We start from the raw sequence: 23,322 nt of genomic DNA on the forward strand, positions 1-23,322 counted from the left end.
TGCAGGGCGTGTGCACGGCACGGGCGGGACGCGCGCCCGGGCCGGCTCCGGGTTCCGCCGCATAGAGGGCCAGCGCCGCCGGGTGAAAATACAGCGCAAAACCCTGGGTCGGGAGCCGCAGGGGGCCGGCTGGGGGAACCGAGCGGGCGCACAGAGCCGGGTCCTCGCCCCGCGGCTGAGCGCGCTAATGCGGACTCGCAGCAACCTAAGACAAGGAATGACGCCACGCGAGTTTCCACGCACCCCAAGCAGAGCGCGAGCCCTCGGAACTCGCGCGCACCCGCTAGCACCCTGGCGCGCTCCCCGCGCGGTCTGGGGAACGACACTGCTGGCGGGTATTAAGGGGGGAAAGGGGGCGTGGCTTAGCTGGAAGTAGCCAATGGGCCGGGGAGGGGCGCGCGGGGGCGGAGCTCGGGTTTAGAGTGCCGATTGGCCAGTTGGCCCTCCGGTATGCAGATGCGGTGGAGTCACGTGCCAGGGGCCGGGACGACTTCCTGTTGGAGGCCAAGGCGGGGCGGGGAAGGGGGCGCGAGCGCCCCGTCTGGCTGGAGCGGGGGGAGGGGGGGGTTCTTGTCAGTTAGAGCAACAAGATGGCCGCGGTGGCAGCTCCGCACCTCAGCGCGACGGCCCCGGGAGCCGCAGCCGCCGCCGCCGGCCCTGCCGCCCCGCAGCCCTGAGCGCCGCCCCGGCCGCCCCCACCGCCCCTGACAGGGCCGTCCCTGCGCCTGCCGCGCTCCTGCCGCCGCCGCAGCGGGCCCGCCCGAGCCGGAGGCGGAGGGAGCGGAGCCGGCCGAAAGCAGAGCGCCGAGCGCAGCCGCCGCCACCTCGGATCCCGGGCCGCGCCGGAGCTGCCGTCCCGCCCGCTGGTGCGAGGAGGAGGGCGCGTCGCGGCGTCGCCGGGGCCGGACCTGGACCCGCTGGGACGCGTCGCCGCCCACCCGCCCGCGCCGCCGCCGCCGCAGCTCGCGCCGGGACCTGAGCCCGCGGCGCCGGCGCTGAGCGGGCCCCCGCCGCCCGAGCGCCCCGCAGGCCCCGGGGCGGCTGCTCGAGTCGTTTTTGCCGCCGCCGCCAGGCCCGCGCCGCCGGAGCCCCGCCGAGGAGCCGCCGCCGCCGCCGGGGACGGATCCCAGGTGAGCGCGGGCCGGGCCTCCGAGCCGCCGCAGTCGGCGGAGCTGTTGGCGTCGCCTTTGTTCGGCCGGGCCCGGAGCGCGAGGGGTCGCGGGTCCCGGCGGGAAGGGTGAGCGGCGCAGGGCGGCGGGAGGAGCTGTCGGCTGCGCGGGGCCGGGTGCGGGCGCGCGCGGGGAGAGAGGCTCGCGGTGCCCTGCGCGATCGGCACGGTCGGCGCGGCCACACGGCGGTTGCGTGTGTGGTGTCTGGAAACGATGCGGTTGGTGGAATTGGCTCCCCCGAGTAGTCACCCACGGGCTTTGCATTTCTGATGGCATGCATGAACCCTAGCGTTTTCGGTGTGGGGCCTCCCGCGCCGTTGTTTGGGGGAGAGCAGGCGCGGGCGTGCCTAGGCGAGCGTGGAGGAGCCCCTTGGCCTCCCACGGGTCTGGAATCAGGTGGGCTGCTCGCCGCGCTGCAGGCTGCAGGGCGATGCGCACGGGGGACGGGAGCCGACCCGCAGTTGCCCCGCTCTTGGAGCGCGGAACCCGAGCGCCTCGGGGCCACCCCCGCTCGAGCGACGCCTCGTCTGCACCTTTGCCTGGTGGATGAGATTCATTAATAGATTCGTGCCTATTAAATGTGCAGATGCGGATACAGGGGTTCCCTGCGCGTTAACTCGGTGGAGAACCTTTCGCTTGCAGGTTACACGCAGCTTTGGGAATCTCACGGAAGATGCAGGATTGCTGCCTCCACGTCGCGGGGCGGGGGAGGAGGAGCCGCAGATCCTGGCTGCACCTCTTGCGGTGTAAGACGCTCGACAGCCTCAGGGATTCTGTGCAAAATGAGTGCAACTGTCTCGAGCCTTTGCCTCTGTCAGATTGAACCTCCATTTGAGTGGTCTGCTCGGTTATGTCTAGGCGTGAACTGCAGATTCTGAACTCAAAATGGTGCTCTGTAGATGTCCAACTTAAGCGTCTTTAAGGAGTTGCAAGTTGGAGGCGTCTGGCTGGTTTAATCCATTGTGTTGCTGAGGTTCGGGTTTTCTCCTGTATCCGGTGTTCACGTGGATGTGCTGCGGTGTAGGTGGTCAGTTTGATGATCACTGTGTAGAGGCTGCTACGTCTCTGAACGTAATTTGACCCCGCAGGAGGCTTATTTTATGCAAGTTATTTCCTACATTTAGAATTGAGTAACTATGGGGATGAGTTGAGGCACTGGAAATGTGGCTTGAGTGATCTTCGAAGACAGTGGTGGCCAGTTTGAAATGTGTAGGGGGTGCGACAGTTCTACGCATAGATTCCAGACTTCCTTCAATACTACGTGAAGGAATAAAGGATAACACTTAGCCCCAGGCCAGGTGAACTTGGTTGGCAGAGGGCACCTTGAAGAAATTTACATTATTCCAGAACCACGGAAGGTGGTGAAGGTCTTTGAACACCTTTCAGTGTGGCACTCCTAGGATGCTTTGTTGGGGGAAATGATGCAAAATGAGGTTTTCAAAAAGACTAGCCCAGTTGTATTATCCGAATTAATTTTATTATTGGTGTTCACAGATGATAATCGTCTGAATAGTTGTTACTGTGTTCTAAGTCTTTCATACTTCTTGTCCAAATCAAAGACCTTATTGTCTGGTACCTCTGATTTACTGTTAAGGTATGAAATTAAAGTTGACACTGAGGCTGTCATAAAACTTAATCCTAACTACTTTATTTTGGATTCTGGCATTTAAATATTTTAGTAGTAACCTGGGGTACACGTAAAAGTTGACTTTAGAGGTTTTCCTCCTTACAATGTTGGTTGTTGTTCTTTTTCAAGTGGCATATGTTTTAACACTTTGACAAAGATTATTTTGTAACAGGTTTGTGTTTATACTTAGTTGGCTCAGGAATTTGGGAACAAATAGTTGCCTTAGAGTGCTGATTCTGAGGGAAAGTGGAGCAAATTGTTTCACTTGACTCTCAATGATTAAAATATAACTAAACCATGGGGGGAATATAGGAAACTTTAAATTGCAGTATTTCTCACCACCACCACCTTTTTGCTAAACAGCCGGCTTTACTGAGATAAATTTGTGCTTTTCCAAATGCTGTCATCTGGCTCACTTCCAAAACCAAGCTGGAGGAGGAGGAGGTCAGGGCTGGAAAGGCAGCAGCCTTTTTCCTTAGTGAAGAGAGCTTTCAGTTGGAAAGAAATGGAAGATAAAATTCCTACAGTACTGGCTGAGAATGGGTTATTTGCATTACTTCCCAAACTCCAAGTGGGGGTGATAAGGTCCTGAATGTAAACTTACTATTGCTTGACTCAAGAAAGTGATGCTAATTTTAAACTTAAAAAAAGAGGGAGTACTAGTGAAAGTTAGTCTATTTCTCTGTTATTTGATTTGAGCATATAGAATGTCTGACATGTGTAACTTCTTTAACAACTTAACATTTTAAGGCTTAGAGCCATTTTAAAGACTATTTTATGGGGGGTATTTTTGGCCTTCCCCAGTAGGAATTAGATCCATGAGATTGCATGCTTATGTTTTCCATGATATGGACCTCTCAGTCAGGGTTTATTGTGTAAAGGTGATATCTGAGAAGGTTTTGTAAGAAAGAAAATAGATTGGCTGTGAAGTCTGAGGCTGTTCCGCATATCAGAATAGCATATGAGTTAGTTAAGATTTGGGGATGGAGCAAGCAAAGATTACTTAGCCAGAGCAACTGAAGCCTGTGTGGGAAGCATGAGAAATGGAGAGATGACAAGGGAATATGACAAGGGACAGATTTATAGAAAGCCTTGGAACGAGGGTAGGCTGAGGGAGCAGGAGTTGGAGCCCTGAGGAGGCAGTGCCTGGAAGGTTGTAAGTGGGGAAGAACCAGGTAACTTTGTTTTTGTTTGTTTTGCTTTTCTTTTTCTGTGATTAAAACTGTTTTGGCTTCTTACTCCTGATTTTGAGACAATCAGGTGGGTTTTTACCTTTTATTCAAGCTTTATTTCAGGGGCTCTTCTGATGTTTTATTTATTTATTTATTTATTAGATGAGCTGTAAGGCAATCTTTTCAAAGAGTATTGGTGTCGTGGTCTATTTTGTATGATAACTGGCTTCACGGTGAAGGTGACTGAATTTTATTTGCTTAATTAAGACAGTTAACGTCTTAATTTTGCTTGAAGATGTCATAGATTTAAGTAGAGGGAGCAGAGTATCAAGTGAGAACTGGCTTTTTTTTTTTTTTTTTTTTAGGACATTTTACAGATTTTCTTTCTTTAAGCCAGTCTGATCATGACTATCTACATTTTTACAAATTAGCTTTTATTATTTTTAAAATTTTTATTGGAGTATACTTGATTTACAATGTTGTGTTAGTTTCTGCTGCACAGCAAAGTGAATCAGTTATATATACGTATATATATGTGTGTGTATATATCTATCTATCTATATATATATATATATATATATATGTATCTCCACTCTTAGATTCTTTTCCCATATAGGTCATTACAGAGTACTGAGTAGATCAAATTAGCTTTTAAATAATTGTGCATTCATGAGGAGAACATTCTTTACTTTGCACAATAATATACAATAAGCTTTAAGATGTTTTCAATCATAAACATTCAGCTTATACACAACTCTTCAGGAATATAATTACTTAAAAATATAAAGGTTCCTTGTTGTCAGAAATAACTATGAAAGCTTACGTAGAGAATGTATGTGTGACATTGAAACCAAAAAATGTGTAATCCTTGCCCAGTGAACTTGTTTGAATAACTTGATTAAAATAATCCTGTAACTTTTCTCTTGTGCAAATTATGTATTTGAACTGTAACTTATTTAAGGAAAAGTAAAATAGTTATTTTTCAATTCTCCAACTGGAATGTGACAAGGATTTGCGTGTTAAAAACATGGTGAAAATTCATACCCTTTGTGCTATTTTTGGAGTTTTACTAAAAATGAATTCTTGGCCACACATGCTTTCAGAGAATGAAGAAGCTATTGCAGGGATGGAGAGCTGTTTGTTAAGAATGCATTCTTCCTCTGTAGCCCTCAAAGACTATAGAGCTGTGTGCAGAGCTAGACAATCTGGGCATCCAGCCATAAAACATCCCTGCTGTAGCACAGATAGTTGTTCGCACCCTCCTGAGCCCTCCATGGCTGCAAACCACAACAGAAGGAATGGCCTTGGGAAAGCAGCGTTCACTGCTATTTTGAACTCTTAATATTCTGCGTGGCTCTCTGAGTTCCAGCTCCGCATTGGGACTTTGGTTTTCTAAGATGTAGTAATGGTTAAGGGTAGGCAAGAATACAGCTTCTGAAATATGTCTCTTCTAGGCCAGTGGATTTCAATATTTGCTGTGGGAAATGAGGAGCAGCGGGTTGTCTGCCTCAGGGTCTCCCTCTCCTTGTTTGCCTCTTTGTTGCAATACTTCTATCCTGTTGGGGAACGACCTGCCTGAAGACACATCACCTGGCCACTGGGCCCTGTGTACAGGGCCCAAAGGAGAGAGTCCTGTGGAGTTTGTCCTCCAGAGAAGAGAGCCTGTGGGCTGCATAGGTCCCACGTGGCTTGGATCCCACTCTACTTCCTCATAGACCTTTTTTTTTTTCATAAACCTTTTTTGACACAAAATTTTAAAAAAATTTTTGTACAAAAATATGAAAATGGAAGAGTGTGCAGACATGTCAGCTCATCTTTGTTATAAGGTTACAGCATTTTCTGTGAACACCCATCTACTCGTATAAATCCAGATGATCCCCTATGATCCTCTAGAATACAAACACCTGAACAGCTTGTTTTCTTCAATCTAAAGACCTTCTCTGTTTTCCTTCTTTAGAATGTTTTAGAAATTATTACACTGTTCTATTTCGTAATGCCCTTCCTCTGAAGGCCTGAAGTGCAAACCTACAATATCACAATATCAAGTCAAATTATTCTCAGCAGCGAGATAACCCCTGTCTGTGGCTGAGTCTTTTACTAACACACAGGCTGGCTAGTGCCAAACGTGGTTAGTGCCGAGGTGGTTATTGGGCGTATGTGTTTTGCCAGATTCATTTTATGTGTATAGTCTAGCTTATTAAGGATAAGATTTCTCACAACTAAAATCAGTTGCTTGGGTTGAGTCTGGCAAAGGCATTGTTTATTTTTTATTACCAAAGATAATTTGTTTTTAATTTTTCTTTTAATAAATGAATGATTTATAGCAACCAGGAATTAAAGTTAAGGTCTGAAGCTGGGAAATGGCAGCAGAGGCAAAACTTGTCACCTTCCCAACCATTGGGGCTGTGAAAAGATGTTAACATCAGGAATTGGGGGGGTGGGGTAGAATTACTCCTTTGATTGCATTATGTTTTCTCACACTATGTATGAAATGCACAGGGGGAGGGGAAAGTGTGTAGGAAGGGAATTTACAGCAATAGGCTTTATATTCTTCAGGAGGCTGATGTTTTTTGTTTGTTTGTTTTTTTAAAGATATGGCAATTTATTATTTATTTTTATTTATTTATGGCTGTGTTGGGTCTTCACGTCTGTGCGAGGGCTTTCTCTAGTTGTGGCAAGCGGGGGCCACTCTTCATCGCGGTGCGCGGGCCTCTCACTATCGCAGCCTCTCTTGTTGCGGAGCACAGGCTCCAGACGGCAGGCTCAGCAATTGTGGCACACGGGCCCAGTTGCTCCGCGGCATGTGGGATCTTCCCAGACCAGGGCTCGAACCCGCGTCCCCTGCATTGGCAGGCAGATTCTCAACCACTGCGCCACCAGGGAAGCCCCGAGGCTGATGTTTTAAATGAGGTTTTGGGGGTAGGTGAGGGAAGCAGGTGTTGGCTGTGTGAAAGCAAGTACATTTGAGTCACTGAGGACAGTGGAGAATTGTGTGTGCATGTTGGGGGGTTACGAAGCATCCTCTCAGGTCGCCAGATCTCAGTTTAAAAATAATCTTCAAATAGGTACAGCTAACATTTGAGCATTTACTATGTGATAGTGTGCCAAGGACGTGAGTGTTACTATCTTACTTAATCCTCACAACGCTCCCAGAAAATGGTTGCTTTAATTCTATTTTACAAAGGAGGCAAGGGAGGACAGAGAAGGAAATAAAAGATCCTACAGCTTGTAGGAAGTGAAGCCAGAATTTACACTCAGACAGTCCACTTCAAAGCCCTCACACATGGATAAATAGCTTGGATTATTTGAATAAGTTTTTAATTAGTCTCTCTTCCTCTGGTCTGTGTCCCACCGATGCACTTTATGTATGTTTTCCATTCCTCAGCAGCAGCTTGTAAGGTAGGTAGTATATTATGTTCATTTTCTAGATTGGGAAGCTGAGGCTGATGGAAGTTGAATAGTTTGCCCGAAGTTAGAGCCTTAATAACGTGTCTAGGTCCTCTGATGCCAGAGTCTGAGCCACTTTCTAAAGCCCAAGCCTGGTCATGTCATTCCTTCCTTTACTCTACAAAAATTTAATACCTTCTCTGTTCAGTGGCCACAGTGAAGATTGACCTCTCCCTGCCCTCCATGAGGTGTCCTTAGTGAGGGAGACAGGCACCAAACAAGTGAAAACAAACAAAGCAAAAAACTGAGATACCAATTAAATGTCGTGAAGCTTCCTTAAGTTCACAGCAATCCATGTTGGTATATAATTATGCAGCCGTGTTCTGCATCTCCCCTCTTGAAGCTGCGTGGTAGCACGTGGGATGCTTAGAGAAGTCCAGCAGCAGAAGAAACGTTTACCTTCGTTAGCCCAGTCAGCCTTTCCCAGACTTAACGTGACCACCAAACACTGTTTTCCCTTCGATACTACCTTGTAGTGTAGTTCAGTGGAACAGACTTGGGAATGTGAAAAGAGAGTGCCCAGTCATTCGAAAGAGGGAGGGGACCCATGGGTCACAGTGGTCAGGCAGAACTTCACTTGAAATGGGCCCTGGAAGATTGATAGATAGCATTTGGCTGGATGGAAGGGATATTCTACAAGGAGACGAATGGGCAAGCCATGTTTGGGGAACATTTTGGCAAGTACCTAACCATAGCAGCTGGAACTCAGTATTTTTATTGAATAAGTGAACACCGAGACCTAGCTGTAAGTGGAGTTTTCATGTTGGCAGTAAGGTTTAGAAGGGGCTATATGGGTAGAATCTCCATTCTTTGGCTGGTTAGGAACTTTGGATGGTTGTTGATGGGCATGACATTGAACCAAGTGGTAGATTAGAAACTTGCGTGGAGCTGATGTACAGTGGATGGTTGGAGGGGAGATCAGAAGCATGAAAACCATGGCTGTCGTGGTTGTCTGTGTCAGACGATGCAAGCTTGGACAAGCATAATGGTAGGGACACACTGAAACGGTGTTAGGAAAAATCAGCAGGACAAAACCATACCGAATGATTGGTGTGGGCTGTTGGAAAGAAAGAATTCTAAGAGGTCAGACACACCGTGCTTGCTGCTCTTTCTGGGATGTTCCAGAGAGGCTTTAAATTAAGTAAATAAAGAAGCTAATGTTAAACTGTTTGATTAAATACATAAGTGAGTCCTTTTAAAACGCTGATCGCGGAAAGATGGCACATAATATAGCAGTTTTAGGAGAGTTTATTGTTTGAGGTTCTGGGGTGGAGATTTGACTCACAAGCATAAATCCCAGTATGTAATGAGCCATGTAATAATAGGGTTCTGCTGTTAATTATGGTGAGTACTCTCAACGAAATTGAATTTTCTTAGTACCATCCCTGTAAAAAAAAAAAATCTTAACTCAGACTTTATATAGCAGTCCCAGATAATATTGTAAACTTTATGGATATGGAATATTGACAAAAGAAGGGGAGAAAACAAATCTTAAGTATTTCCAGAAAATATGAGATCAGATTATAATGTAAGTAGTATACCAGTGTTCATGGTGGCTGTGTTGAAGTTACTAGAACTTTTTAACAGGTGAATTTACTAGAAGTGATAATATGTTCTTTATTAACAAAGAAAAAAATTAAAGCAACAAAATAGACTTTTTTCTTTTTTTTTACTCCTCTAGAATGGGGTGGGGAAGCTTTAAAACAGACAAAAATATTATTTATTTGCCACACTCAGGTGATGAATAAGAACTTTAGCCACTGTTGTACCTTTGTACGTATTATGGTTTTGCATTTAATTGGTGAGCACTATTTATTCTCCCTGTTCATTTTGGACTCTAAGCCCCAGCATAGCCACTTACAGATTAGTGCTTTACAAAAAAGCCTTAATTATCATCATCATTTCTCTATTAGGTTTTGAGTTCCTTGATAGCAGGGATAATAATGTTTTTGTCTTTGTAATATCTACAGTATTTTGTGGATACTAAGGTTGAAAAATTTCAATTTTGAGTCATCTGTTTCTTCAGAGATGTTGCTTCCACAAATGATCATAGGGGGAAGGGAAGAGATTGATAATGACTACTTTTCCTCTGCTTTTTTTTCTTTTTTTTTTTTTTTTTTTTAAGTCTTTTTAGGATAGTGACCCACCATATTTTCAGCTAGTCAGCCCGGCACGGGAGCACGGGATGCACCTGCAGGTGTGAGGAGAGTTATGCAGTGAGTCCATCTTAACAGCCCTCGGCGGAATGCCTTGCACCGTGTTTTCTGTGGGTACCTGTAGGGATGGGCAGTTCTCTTTTCAGGCCTCTGGGCATTGCCAGTAAGTGCCACCAACCAAATTGTAAAGAAGTAATTAATATGTGACATTTCTTAAGGACATTTGAACTTCAGGTATAATTCCTGGTTTGCCTTTCACAGATCAGGTGACTATCATTAGATACTAGCCATTGGAAAAATGAGTGTTATAACTAATAGGATCATTCTGGCCAATCTGCAATGTCTGGCTAGCATATATTAAATGTATTTTTCTATACTCCTCTAGGGGGACTCTGGAAATCAGATCGAATTTTAAAAGGATGTTGTCAAAATTCTTTTTCTTAAAATCAATTTATGTTAACTATAATTGAAGTACTCTTTTACCACAGTTATTAAATGTGGTTAATTAGTTTACACATATGCCTATTTAGCCTTTGATGGCAGAATTTTGATTATGTAGATCCCATGGCCTAAGAAAATGGGGTTTTCTCTTTAGCTTATGGTCTTCCAACTAAATCTCGAATTAGTGGACATTGATTTCAGAATTCAGCCTTTAGGATTACTCAAAAGTTTTTCTTGCCTTTTATTTGTCTTTCCTGTAACCCTCCCCCTCTGCTTTTTTCATTTGCTCTTTTCATGTGTTTAGGGGTTTTTTTTTTTTTATATTTTCTCTCCTGAAACTTTGCACTTCAGAGATGGGAGTAAAGTCTTATCTTGAGGTAATGGGATGAACAGTGTGCTTTCTTTCATTTCGATGTATTGTTGTTTTGCTAAGCCTATTTGCTCTGAAGATATAAAATCACTACTGGAGAAAGGATTGCAAACTTCATAATAGCTATAGTTTTTTGAATGCTTGTCGTGTGCCAAGTACAGGGCACTTAACACATTACCTACTTTATTCTCATCAATAGATGTGGAAACCAGCGCACCTCAAGAGAGGTCAGGGCTCCCTGATTGCTGGGACTGTGCTCCTGGCTGTTCAGTTGTTCCCCCTCATTCAGATGGACAGAGTGATTTTTATTACATTAAAGATCTAAGAGATCAGGACTTCCCTGGCAGTCCATTGGTTAGGATTCCTCACTTCCACTGCAGGGGGCACGGGTTCCATCCCTGGTTGGGGAACTAAGATCCCGCATGCTGCGCAGCATGGCTTGGGGCCCCAAATTTGATGTGTGGCATTTGGCTTCTTTCAATTTTAAAAATTTATCAAATGTTAACATAAATTACCTGTGTCTAATGGGTTCGTAGCCCCAATATCAATAGTATCATTTGGGGCTCTAAAAGTACATTGAAAGAAAACTAACTTTGATGTGTTTATAAGAAACGTTATTTCTCTTGGAAAAACCTGATAGTGAATTCTTTTTTCTCCCTGATTTCTAACTCTGGCATCTAGAATGCAGCTGAGGCAGGAGCGTGTCTGTGAGACAAACATAGATCTCCTGAAATCTTATGGATTACTTTTTTTTCTGCCACAGCAGCAGGTTTTTCTTAAAACACTGTTTGAAATTTAACATTACTGAAAATTTTAAGCCTGCTTAAAAGGGGTTCTAGTTTTGATTCAAATTATAAAAAGTAAGGCATTTTTATAGAAATCTGTGTCACCTTGACACTAGGATGCTTTAGTTATTAATGGGATAAGCTAGAAGTAAGCTGCATTTGGTATATATGAGCAGTATATGATAACTGTCTGTCTTCTGTCTAATTCAACTACTTCCTACTACTTCCTGTTCAATCTCACATTTCAGTTGGAAAGCAATTTCCTCACTTGACCCATTTTTCTTCTGTATTGTGTCTTTCTTCCAGTTCTTCAACACAGAGAGTTTGAAGGAATGGAGTGTTGTAAACCCTAGCAAGGTGAAGAGATTAAGATACCTGCTTTGGAATAAGCATATTCTCTTTTGTTTCTTCCTTTGGCTCTCTGATTGGAGGGATAATGGTTTTGCTTGTTTACTTTCATGTCACAGTTTTCAGAAGAGATACATATTGTATGACTGAGAATGGTAGAGAGGCATATGGGTAAAGAAAAACACAGGTGTGTGGGGGTAAGGATCTTGTTTTAGTAACATGGATAATTTAAGGATATTATAATTTTAGTAAATATATGTGCAGTAAGCCTGGCATTAATAAATCTATATTGTAAAATGTCTGTTTATCTGGAGACCTGGGTCTCTTGATATCATTATCTTGTTATCATTAATGCCACAATTAGTCGCAGGTTTGACATGTTATCGTGTGATGACATTTGTTTCACACCCATGGCTTTATAGAGTGCTTGAATTGGCTTCTGTCCTTGCCAGATCAAATTCTAAATGTCCTAACATACCTAACAGAACACCAGTCTCCTTCCTGAAACCATCTCTAAGTTCACTGTGTAAACTTTCTCTTTTCTGTCTACACTTACGCCTTTGGTGACCTTATTCAGTCCTGTGACTTTAAATACCATACATACTCTGAAGACTCCTACGTTTTGTTTTGCCAGCCTGGGCTGCTCCCAAGACTCAGTATTTGCATAGCTAGTTGCCTTCTCCACATCTCCACTTGACTGTTGAGTGAGCATTTCCACCCCACAGGGTCAGGACCTGACTCCTCCTCTTGCCCCCGCATCCACTCTGCCTGTACTCCTCCCTGTCTTACTCGAGACCGCTTACATCATTCTAGTTGCTTCAGGCTCAAAGCTTTGGAGTCCTCCTTGGGCCTCTCTTTCTTTCCATGTACAGTACATAGGACATTAAACAAGTGATTTCCAAGTAGTCCATGAGTCAAAGAAGAGATCACAAGGGAAAGTCAGAAAATACTTTGAACTGAATTTTAAAAAGAAAACACAACATATCAAAATTCATGTGATGCAGCTAAGCTGTACTTAGAGGGAAATTTATAGCTTTAAATGTCTATATTAGGGCTTCCCTGGTGACGCAGTGGTTAAGAATCCGCCTGCCAATGCAGGGGACACGGGTTCAGTCTCTGATCCGGGAAGATCCCACGTGCCGCGGAGCAACTAAGCCCGTGCGCCACAACTACTGAGCCCGTGAGCCACAACTACTGAGCCCGCATGCCTGCCTAGAGCCCGTTCTCCACAACAAGAGAAGCTACGAATGAGAAGCCTGTGCACCGCAATGAAGAGTAGCCCCCGCTTGCCGCAACTAGAGAAAGCCCGCGCACAGCGATGAAGACCCAACACAGCCAAAGATAAAAACAAATAAATTTTTAAAAAAATAAAAATAAAAAATAAATAAATAAATAAAAATAAAAATAAAAATAAATGTCTATATTAGAAAAAGAGAAAGATCTCAAAGCAACAATTTAAGCTTCTACCTTATGATTCCAGGAACTGGAGAACAAACTAAACCCATAGCGAGCAAAAAGAAGGCAATAAAGATTAGAGTGAAGTCAATGAAATAGAAATATAAAACAGTAGAAAAGATCAGTAAAACCAAAACCTGGTTAATTGAAAATATCAACTAAATTGAGAAACCTGTAGCTAGATTGACCAAGAAAAAGAGAGAAGATACAAAGTACCAAAATCAAGAATGAAGAGGGGACTTGAGAACTGATCTTACAGAAATTAAGTAGATACTCTGAATAACTTTGTGCAGACAAATTAGACACCATAGATGAAATGGACAAAATTCTAGAAATAGATAAATTACCAAAACTGACTCAAGAAGAATGAAAAGTCTGAATGGACATCTAACAAGTAAAGAAACTGAATTAGTAATTAACAATTTGGCACAAAGAAGAGCCCAGGTCATCTTGGCTTCACTGATAAATTCTGTCAGACATAAAAAGAACTAATACAAAGCCTTCACAAACATTTCCAGAAAATACAGGAGGAAGAAACACTTCCCAGCTGATTCTGAGGCCAGTATTGCCATGATAACAAAGCCAAAGACATCATAAAAAAATAAAACTACAGCCCATTATCTCTCATCAATGTAAACACAAAAATCTTTAGTCTAATATTAGGAAGCCAAGTCCAGCAACATATAAAAAGGATTATGACCAAATGAGATTTATCCTAGGACTGCAAGTTTGGGTTAACATCCTAAAATCACTTAATGTCATACACCATATTGATAAAATCAAAGACAAAACCACATGGTCATCGCAATAGATGCTGAAAAAGCATTTGACAAAATTCAGCTCCCATGCATGATTTTAAAAAACAAAAAAACCTCTCAGCAAATTAGGTAAAGAGAACTTCTTCAACTTGATAAAGGGTGTATAGGAAAAACATACAAAACACAAGGAGTTAACTCATATTTGAGGGTGAGCAACTAAATGCCTTCTCCCTAAAATTGGGAACAAGACAAGAATGTCCATTCTCCTCACTTCTATTCAACATTGTACTGGAGACTCTAGCCTGAGCAATCAGGTTGAAAAAAAAAAAAAAAAGGCATTTATTGGAAAGGAAGAAGTCAAACTTTGGCATGATTCTGTATGTAGAAAACCCTAAGGAATTCTTACACACACACACACACACATACACACACACACAGCTACTAGAACTAGTAAACAAGTTCAGCAAGGTCACAGAATACAAGATCATTGTACGAAAATCATTTGTACTTCTGTATACTAGCAAACAATTTGAAAATGAAAGTAAGAGAACAATTTCACTATGGCATCAGAAAGAATTAAATACTTGAGAATAAATTTAACAAAAGAAGTGAAAGACTTGGACACTGAAAACTGCAAAACATGGCTGAGAGAAATTAAAGAGGATCCAAATAACTGGAGAAACAGTCTGTGTTAATGGATGGGAAGACACAATGATGTTAATATAGCAGTTCTCCCTAAATTGATCTATAAATTGAACGCAGTTCCCATCAAAATCACAGAAGGCTTCTTTTTTGCAGAAATTGACAAGCTGCTTCTAAAATTTACATGAGAATACAAAAGACTTAGAATAGCCAAAATCATTTTGGCAAAAAACAAAGGTCTTAAAATTTCCAACTTAAGAATATACTGTAGGGGGACTTACCTGGCGGTCCAGTGGTTAAGACTTGGCGCTTCCACTGCAGGGGGCGTGGGTTCGATCCCTGGTCTGGAAACTAAGATCCCACGTGCGGTGTGGTGTGGCCAAAACAAATAAAAAGAGTATACTATAAAGCTAAAGCAATTAAGACAGTGTGGTACTGGCACATGGACAGACATATAGACAAATGGAGCAGAATTGAGTGTTCAGAAATAAACCTTTATCTTTATGGTGAACTGATTTTTGACAAAGGTGCCAAGGCAGTTCAGTGGAGAAAGGATAGTCGTTTGAATAAATGTTCTAGGACAGTTGGCTGTTCATATGCAAAAAACAAAAAAAAAGGTGATTTAGACCTCACACCATATGCAAAAAATGAACTCAAAGTGGATCATAGACTTAAATGTAAAAACTGAAACTATAAAACCGTTAGAAAAAGTGCAGCAGAAAATCCTGAAGACTTTTGGTTAGGCAAAGAGTTCATAGATAAAACACCAAAAGCATGATCCAAAAAGAAAAAAGTTTATAAAGTGGAATTCATCAAAATTAAAAATATTGTGCTTCAAAAGATACCATTAAGAAAATGAAAAGACAATCCACAGACTGGAAGAAAATATTTGCAAATCATACAGCTGATAAAGGACTTGTTTCAGATTATATAAAGAACAACTCTTGTAACCCAATAATAAGACAAAATACCCAGTTAAAAATGGACAAAAGATTTCAGTAGACATTCACCAAAAAAGGTATACAATTTGCTAATGAGCACATAAGATGCTCAACATCATTAGATTTCAGGAAATGAAAATTAAAACCATATCCACTTCATATCTACTAGAATGACTGCAATCAAAAGGACAGGCAATAACAAGGACTTGAAGAAACGGGGAACCTCATCCATTGCTGGTGGGAATTGCTTGGTGCAGCAGCTTTGGAAAACAGTTTGGCAATTTCTTAAAAAGTTAAACATAAATTTAGCCTATTACCCAGTAGTTCCTTTCCTACATATCTACCCAATACAGATAAAAGCATATCTTCACACAAAAACATGAACATGAAAGTTATTCATAATAGCCAATAAGTGGAAGTAATCCAAACTACCATCAGCTGGTAAATGGGTAAATGAAATGTGTATATCCATATGGATATGCATACAATGGAATATAATTCAGCAATACGAAGAGTGAAGTTGGGATACATGTTACAGTGTGGGTGAATCTCAAAAACATTGTACCAACTGAAAGCAGCCAAATTTCATTTACGTGATAGTTCCTAAAAGGGCAAATCTGTGGGATCCAAAAGTGTGTTAGTGGTTGTGTGGGGCTAAAGGTGAGAATGGAGATTGGCATGAAGGATCTTTGGTGGATAATGAAATTGTTTGAAAACTGGATTATGGTTATGGCTGTATAACTCTAAATTTACTGTGCATCTTTTTTTTTTTTTAAGAAGGAAAAATGCTATCTTAAGGCTTTGATGCATGTTAAAATATATATACTTATTATCAGACATTTTCATCTTATTTTTTATTAAAAATATGAGAATTGTTCTTTGTGTGTTTTGTGGGTTTTTTTGGTTTTATTTTGGGGGTATATTACCATTGCTATTTAATGTTCTTTATAGTTCAGGGTGTTAATGGATTAGCGACCAGCATTATATCTTGTATATCTGCTGCATTTCCAAGAATGAGTCTTAACTAATTTAAGCTATTTAAAATTCGCAAATCTTTGGGGTTTATAGAGGAGAAAACTGAGATCCAAAGAGGTGGTGTGACTTGCGTAAGATCACACAGTCCTGGGTTCAAACCCAGGTCTTGCCAAAAAAACCCCACTAGCTTTATGTCTTTTGACATAGGTAAATGAGCAAAGAAAAAGATAATTTATAAAACAGACTAGTAATCAAACATTTAAAAAATTTATCTTGCCAGTAGTCAAAGAAAAGCAAATTAGAGAAACCAGAAAAATTTTTTGACATATTCAGTTGGCAAAGCTTAAATATAATCCTAAGGAGAATGAGAAAAGAAAATCTTCCGCTCATATGGTGCTAGTGAAAATGTGGCAGTGAAAATGGGTACAAACACCTGTAGGCAGTGAAAATGGTAGTACATATCAAAAGATTCAAATACCTTAATACCCCTGGTGAGGTTATTTTTGGGGCATCTTTATTAAGGTATTTTCCCCCACATATACTAAACTGCACATATTTAAAGTATACCGTTCAATAAATTTTTATATACCTTTGAAACCATCCCCACAATCAAGGCAATGAGCATATCTGTTGAGGTTAAGTTTTGAAGTATGTTGGTAGGAGTGGTGGGACAGTGCACTGGAGGAGGATGAGAAGCAAAATTTTAAAACCACATGACCACTGGAAAACGATGGTAGAGGGAATGGGGATGCCTTCCTCATAATTTTGCCCATAAAGGTAAGCTACACATAGCAGTTTTTGAAATATTTGTCATTCTTGTAGGAAGGTAATGATCTCTTAAATATTATTTAATCAAACCTTTCCTTTTGGGGCTAAAATCTATTCTTTTGAAAATATAGAAAAGCATTGTGGTTAAGAGATTTGGAGACTTCACACACAAGTAAAGTTTTAACAACGGAAGTGGGAGCTGGCATATGGTTGCCGTCTTTTTTTTTTTTTAATTGTTTGATTTAATATTTATTTATTTATTGTTTATTTATGGCTGCATCGGGTCTTAGTTGCGGCACATGGGATCTTTTGTTGCAGCGCGTGGGCTTCTCTCTAGTTGTGGCAGGTGGGCTCCAGAGCACATGGGCTCTGTAGTTGTGGCACGCGGGCTCAGTAGTTGCGGCATGCGGGCTTAGTTACCCTGCGGCATGTGGGATCTTAGTTCCCCGACCAGGGATCGAACCCACGTCTCCTGCGTTGGAAGGTAGATTCTTAACCACTGGACCACCAGGGAAGTCCCGGTGGTCCCAACATTTGAGTGAAAACCACCATCATCCGCTCTTATCATTATTTTATAAAACAAAAGACGTTCCCATGCAAAGAAGTAGAAAGGTCACCATCTTAGAGGAGAGTCCTATAAATTAAGTGAATGTAACTTTGTGGAAAATGTTCCTCATTCTTATTTTTCTAATTTTGTGGCGTTATCTGGAGTTACTTGATAGTGGGGTTGGTTTCACAGCTGTATACGTATATCAAAATTTATTGAATGGTATACTTTAAATATGTGCAGTTCATTCTCATTAACTGACAACCAGCATTTGAGGACCACTGGTATAAGCATGGTCTTGGGAGTATAAATTCCGGGATAGATTTCTGGGAATGCCATTTATCAGCTCAGTGACTTAATTTCTCTGAGCCTTTGCTCATCTGGAAGAAGTGGATAATAGCGCCCACTACAGGGTTACTATACAGATTAAATGAGATAGTGCATAAATTTGATACATTGTAGGTACACGTTATCTTCCCTGTATTCAGCCCTGCCAAGTCTATTCCTCCCTACCACACATTTGTGCTATCATCTATTTGTGTGTATATTACTGTAATTTCAAAGGAGTGATTCAAGTCTAGAGAGTGGTATTGTTTTAACCCTATCATAGACATGACCATAGTAATCACTTTGGTATGATTTGTAAGGTGTGGGAGGGGGTTGTTTTATCCTGAAAAGATCCACAGATGGCCTATAAACTTATTGCTTGAACAAAAGGCATGGAATAGAGATTGAATCTGTATTCTTTGTAGACTGTTAGGATTTGTTCTTGTGATGATTATATTGTCCATTTAATTTACTGTATTTCACACGGAGAAGCCCCATTCAGGGTTCCAGAAGTGCTTATTATTAAATCGATCTTCTGTGGCATTTAATTATCATAATGTGGTAAAACTTTGTTCAGTAAGATCAGATACCTAAGAAATATACAGTCACTCAGACACATATGTTAAAGAGAGAAAGGAGAGGAGGAGAGTAGAGTGAGCAATAATGTCCCCTTTTCAGTTCCACTAATATCTTTCTTAGATCTGTAATCTCCAGTACTTTTAAAGCTTTGGGTAATGAAAAGCAACTTCTTGATTCAAGAATAGTAGGTATTTATGCCCTGGTGCGAAACAAAAAGACAGCTTCTTAGGTCAAAAGGAGACATTTATTGAGCCTTAACCTTGTGGTAGGACAAGATCTTAACCTTTTAAGTAGTCACAGAACCCTTTGAGACTCCAGAAAACCTAAATGGAATGAAGAAGAAATTTTAATTATAAAATAATTTCTCTCCAGAAAGTTCCTTCTTTTTGATAATGTTAATAAAATTCTTTCATGGGAATTCACTCGTGGTCCAGTGATTAGGACTCGGTGCTTGCCCAGGGCCCAGGTTCAATCCGTGGTTGGGGAACTAAGATCCTGCAAGCCACGCAGTGCAGCCAAAAAATAAAAATAAAATAACAAATTCTTTTATACTTTTTAATATTTACTATTTAAATTGTCTCAGAATTTTAAAAAGAGGGAAAGCTATTGACTTTCCTTTGTGAAGCTAGCATAATTATACCAAAAATGAAAATGATATCAATGAAAATGATATAAATATAATCTGAGAATCTTAAGTAATTTATAGAAAGTATAATTCATCAGTGTTAGCATTATTTCTTTAAAATCTCTTTCTAAAGAGACTTAGAAACATGCAGTAGCATAAGATTATCTTAACTGCTACCTGGAAAGTCACTGAGTAAAACTCAATATCCTTTCGACTCCTGCTTCTGGCTAAGGCAGACTAGCTGTATCAGACCACCCCTGCTGCCAAGAACTAAAAAAGTTAGGTGGAATATAAAAAGCAACTCTTTGAAGGCGTTGGAAGCTACCAGAGTATTGAGGATTTTTTTTTTTAATATATTTATTTATCTATCTATCTATTTATTTATTTATTTATTTTTGGCTGCGTTGGGTCTTCGTTGCTGCACGCGGGCTTTCTTTGGTTGCGGCGATTGGGGGCTACTCTTTGTTGCGTTGTGTGGGCTTCTCATTGCGGTGGCTTCTCTTGTTGCGGAGCACGGGCTCTAAGTGCGCAGGCTTCAGTAGTTGTGGCCCGTGGGCTCTAGAGCGCAGGCTCAGTACTTGTGATGCACGGGCTTAGTTGCTCCGCAGCATGTGGGATCTTCCCAGACCAGGGCTCGAACCAATGCCCCCTGCACTGGCAGGCGGATTCTTAACCAGTACCCCACCAGGGAAGTCCCAGCATTGAGGATATTGAGGGGCCAAGATCCCCCAAAAGAAGGGAGGTAAGAGGCAGAATAAACATTTGCTGCCACATGACCCCTCAGAGGCATTTGCCTACTCAAAAGCTGTAACTGAAGAGCTGAACAGAAAACTGAGGCTGAGAAACTAAGTAGAGTGTTCAGACTTGGCAGGGTTGGGGGGGGGGCACAAGAGGGATGTCAGGGATGACAGTGGGGAAAGGACCCTGGTAAACATCCCAGTCTTTTGGTTGGGCCTCCCTAATTGCTTTCCCCCACCCCCAAACAAAAGTTTTATCCTAGGAGTAATGATGAACATAAAGATCATACTGAAATCCAGCCCTTGCAGAAACTGAAACTTACTTTTGAATTGGTTAAAATAGATTAAAGTGATTTTACCTCTACTCTGAAGTGCCTGTCAGAAGCAAAAGTAAATAAATGTCCTCTAGAAGGAGATAATATCATCCAGTGTCAGATATCTCCACAATTTTTCCACGCAGTGACTAACATTCAGTCCAAAACTAGGCATGTGAAAAGACTGAATATCAAGAGAAAAGACAGATAATAAGGACACCCATAGAAGATCCAGGTATTAGGGTTATTAGACTTGGACTTTAAGATAACATCGATTAATATGCTCAGAAAATTTAATGACATAAGAGTTTCAGCAGAAAACTGGAAACTATTAAAAAAAATTTAATGGAAATTCTAGAATTGAAAAGTACAATAACAGAAGGGTTTCATAGCAGATTAATCACAGCTGAAAAGAGCATTCATGAACTGGAAGACAGATTAGAAGAAAATATCCATGCTAAAGCACAGAGACAAAAGGATAAAAAAGGAAAAGAAAAAATACATAGACAAATGGGACACTTTGATGTCTAAAATACTTATATTTGGAGTCTCAGAAGGAGAGAAGAAAGAAGGTCAGAAATAACATTTAAATGGCTGAGAATCGGGACTTCCCTGGTGGTCCGGTGGTAAAGAATCCGCCTTCCAATGCAGGGGACACGGGTTTGATCTCTGGTCGGGGAATTAAGATCTCACATGCCATGGGGCATCTAAGCCCGTGTGCCACAACTACTGAGCTCACACGCCTCAATGAGAGAGCCCGCATGCCACAAATTACAGAGCCCATGCACCACAGCTACAGAGCCCACACACCCTGGAGCCCACGTGTCACAGCTAGAGAGAAGCCCACGCACCACAACAAGGAGCCCTCACGCTGTAACAAAAGATCCCGCATGCCTCAACGAGGATCCCGCATGCTGCAGCTGAGACCTGACGCAGCCAAAAAAGAAATAAAGAAAAAAAATGGCTGAGAATCTTCCAAAACTGATGAATGCTATCAAGCCATAGATTTAAGAATCACTATGGACCTTAGCAGGATTTAAAAAAAAAAAAAAAAAAGGGAGGGAGGGAGGAAGGAAAGGAAAGGAAAGGAAAAACTGCTAAAAACCAAAGAAAGTCTTAAAATTAGCCAAAGAAGGAAAAAGGCATTACCTTCAAAGGAGTAACAGATGATTGACTTTGCAGAAGAAATGGAAATTGGAAGACAATGGAATATCTTCAAAGTTTTGCAAGAAAATAACTGCCAACTTAGACATTTATATCAAGCAAAAAGCAAGGTAGGATATAGACATTTTCAGACAGATAAAAACTTGTGAGAATTCATTACCAGGAGATCCGCACTAAAGGAACTATAGAGTTCTTTAGGTAGATGGAAAATTATCCCAGATGGAAGCATAGAGACGCAGGAAAGAATGAAGAGCAGTGGAAAGGGTAAATGGTGCATAAATCTAAAGTAATATTAACTGTATAAAACAGTAGAAATAATAAATGACAACAATAGTACAAAAAGCAGGAAGAGGTTAAATATGGTTTAAATACTCGAAGGTCCTTGTAATTTTTATTTTAAAAAAACCTAATGAGTCTGGGATATATGATGTAATATCTAAGGAGGCCCTTCTCAACTATGTTTAGTGAGAGAATCACATCCTAATGTCCAAAGATAGGGATCATCAAACTTCAGCCCATGGGCCAGATCCAGCTTGCAAGCTGTTTACATAACGTTTTATTGGAACACAGCCATGCCTATTAGTTTATGTATTCTCTATAGCTGCTTTTATGATACAATGCCAGGGTTTAGTAGTTGCAACAGGCACAATATGGCCAACAAAGCCCAAAACGTTTACTCTCTAGCCCTTAATAGAAAAAGTTCGTCAACTCATGTGCTAAAGTAGCCTTTGTATGTAATGAATTAATCTCTGTGCTTCTAGCATGGCGCTAGCTATGTATCATCCTTGGAAGAATTGAAAACTAGTCACTCAAGTTATTTTCTGTAAGGCACAATTCTCTCATGGAACTTTAGTTGGAAAAAGCTGCTCCAGGATAGCCACTAAAAGGATAGAAAGAGAATTTATAGATACCAAGCTAATAGAGAAAGAGAGGGGAAATGGAATAATAAAAAAATACTTACTGGTCCAAAAGAAGACAAGAAAGGAGAGGAAATAAAGTGTAAAGCGAGTAGTAAAATGGTCAATTTAAGTGATATCAGACAAAATAGACTTCAAGGCAATACACATCCCTAGAAATAAAAAAAGGAAATTTTGTAATGAAAAATGAGTTAATCCACTAGGAAATTTGTATGCACATAATAAGATAGCTTCAAAATACAAAAAGCACAAATCAACAGAATCAAAAGGAGAAATAGATAAATTCATTATCACTATTTCTTCTGTTAGACACAAATTAGGAAGAGCCGGGTATTTGTTTAATGTGGTATAAACTCTCAGACCAGCTTTCCCTATTGTACTCAATGGTAAAACCCTAAAAGCTCTCTCTAACTAATTATTATACCAAATAACCCACTTGCAGAATTTCTGCTTTTCATCCTAGAAACTTTTGAGCTCTGCTGGGGTTTGGAGTTCTTACTTTCCAAGTGGGGAATGCTTCTGCAAGAGTTCACAGAATAGTTTCACTGAGTTGGACTATGAGGCTGCCACCCATTTGGGGCACTGGAGAGACAATGGAAGGAGGAAGAGAGGGACAAAGGGGGCTTCCCTTCCTGGTTCTAATGTGCTTTTTTGGTGCAGCAGTCAGCAGATTAGCATCTGGGAGTCCTGGTGGTTCTCACCTCAGTGGCACTTAAGGAGCAGCTTTGGTCCACCCATAATACCCTTGGGGAAGATTATTTGCCATCTAGGAGGGCCCTTGTATGGACCATCTCTGACCTGGGCCCTCTGTTAGGTCTTTTTGCTACTCACCAGCTGTGTGTCCTATGGCAGCCACACTGCCTCCAGTCCACATGGAGGGATCCTCTTCTAAATTCTTAGCCCCTTATTTATACACCCTCAGCCTAGAGGTAGTAAATTTCTGCTCTCTGCATTTGCTGCTTCTGGACCACTTAAAGACCTTTTTTGCCCCTCTTAAAAGTTAGCCAACTTTTACTAGTTAACAGATCTATTAAATCTACCCTGTTCAAATTACTGGT

General features: G+C 41.5%; 1 protein-coding gene across 4 annotated transcripts in view; it reads left to right on the forward strand.

Moving 5' to 3' along the window:
- The first annotated feature begins 1,054 nt into the window (after nt 1–1,054).
- Nucleotides 1,055–23,322, forward strand: part of TNRC6C (trinucleotide repeat containing adaptor 6C) — a 129,195-nt gene continuing 106,927 nt past the window's right edge. For all 4 annotated transcript variants that reach the window (XM_068530447.1, XM_068530448.1, XM_068530449.1 and 1 more), the window contains exon 1: nt 1,055–1,130. The gene's annotated coding sequence lies outside the window, so the exon portion shown is untranslated. The remainder of the gene's footprint in view (nt 1,131–23,322) is intronic.

The sequence above is a fragment of the Eschrichtius robustus genome, chromosome 20 (assembly GCF_028021215.1).
Source record: "Eschrichtius robustus isolate mEscRob2 chromosome 20, mEscRob2.pri, whole genome shotgun sequence".
Classification (NCBI taxonomy): Eukaryota; Metazoa; Chordata; class Mammalia; order Artiodactyla; family Eschrichtiidae; genus Eschrichtius; species Eschrichtius robustus.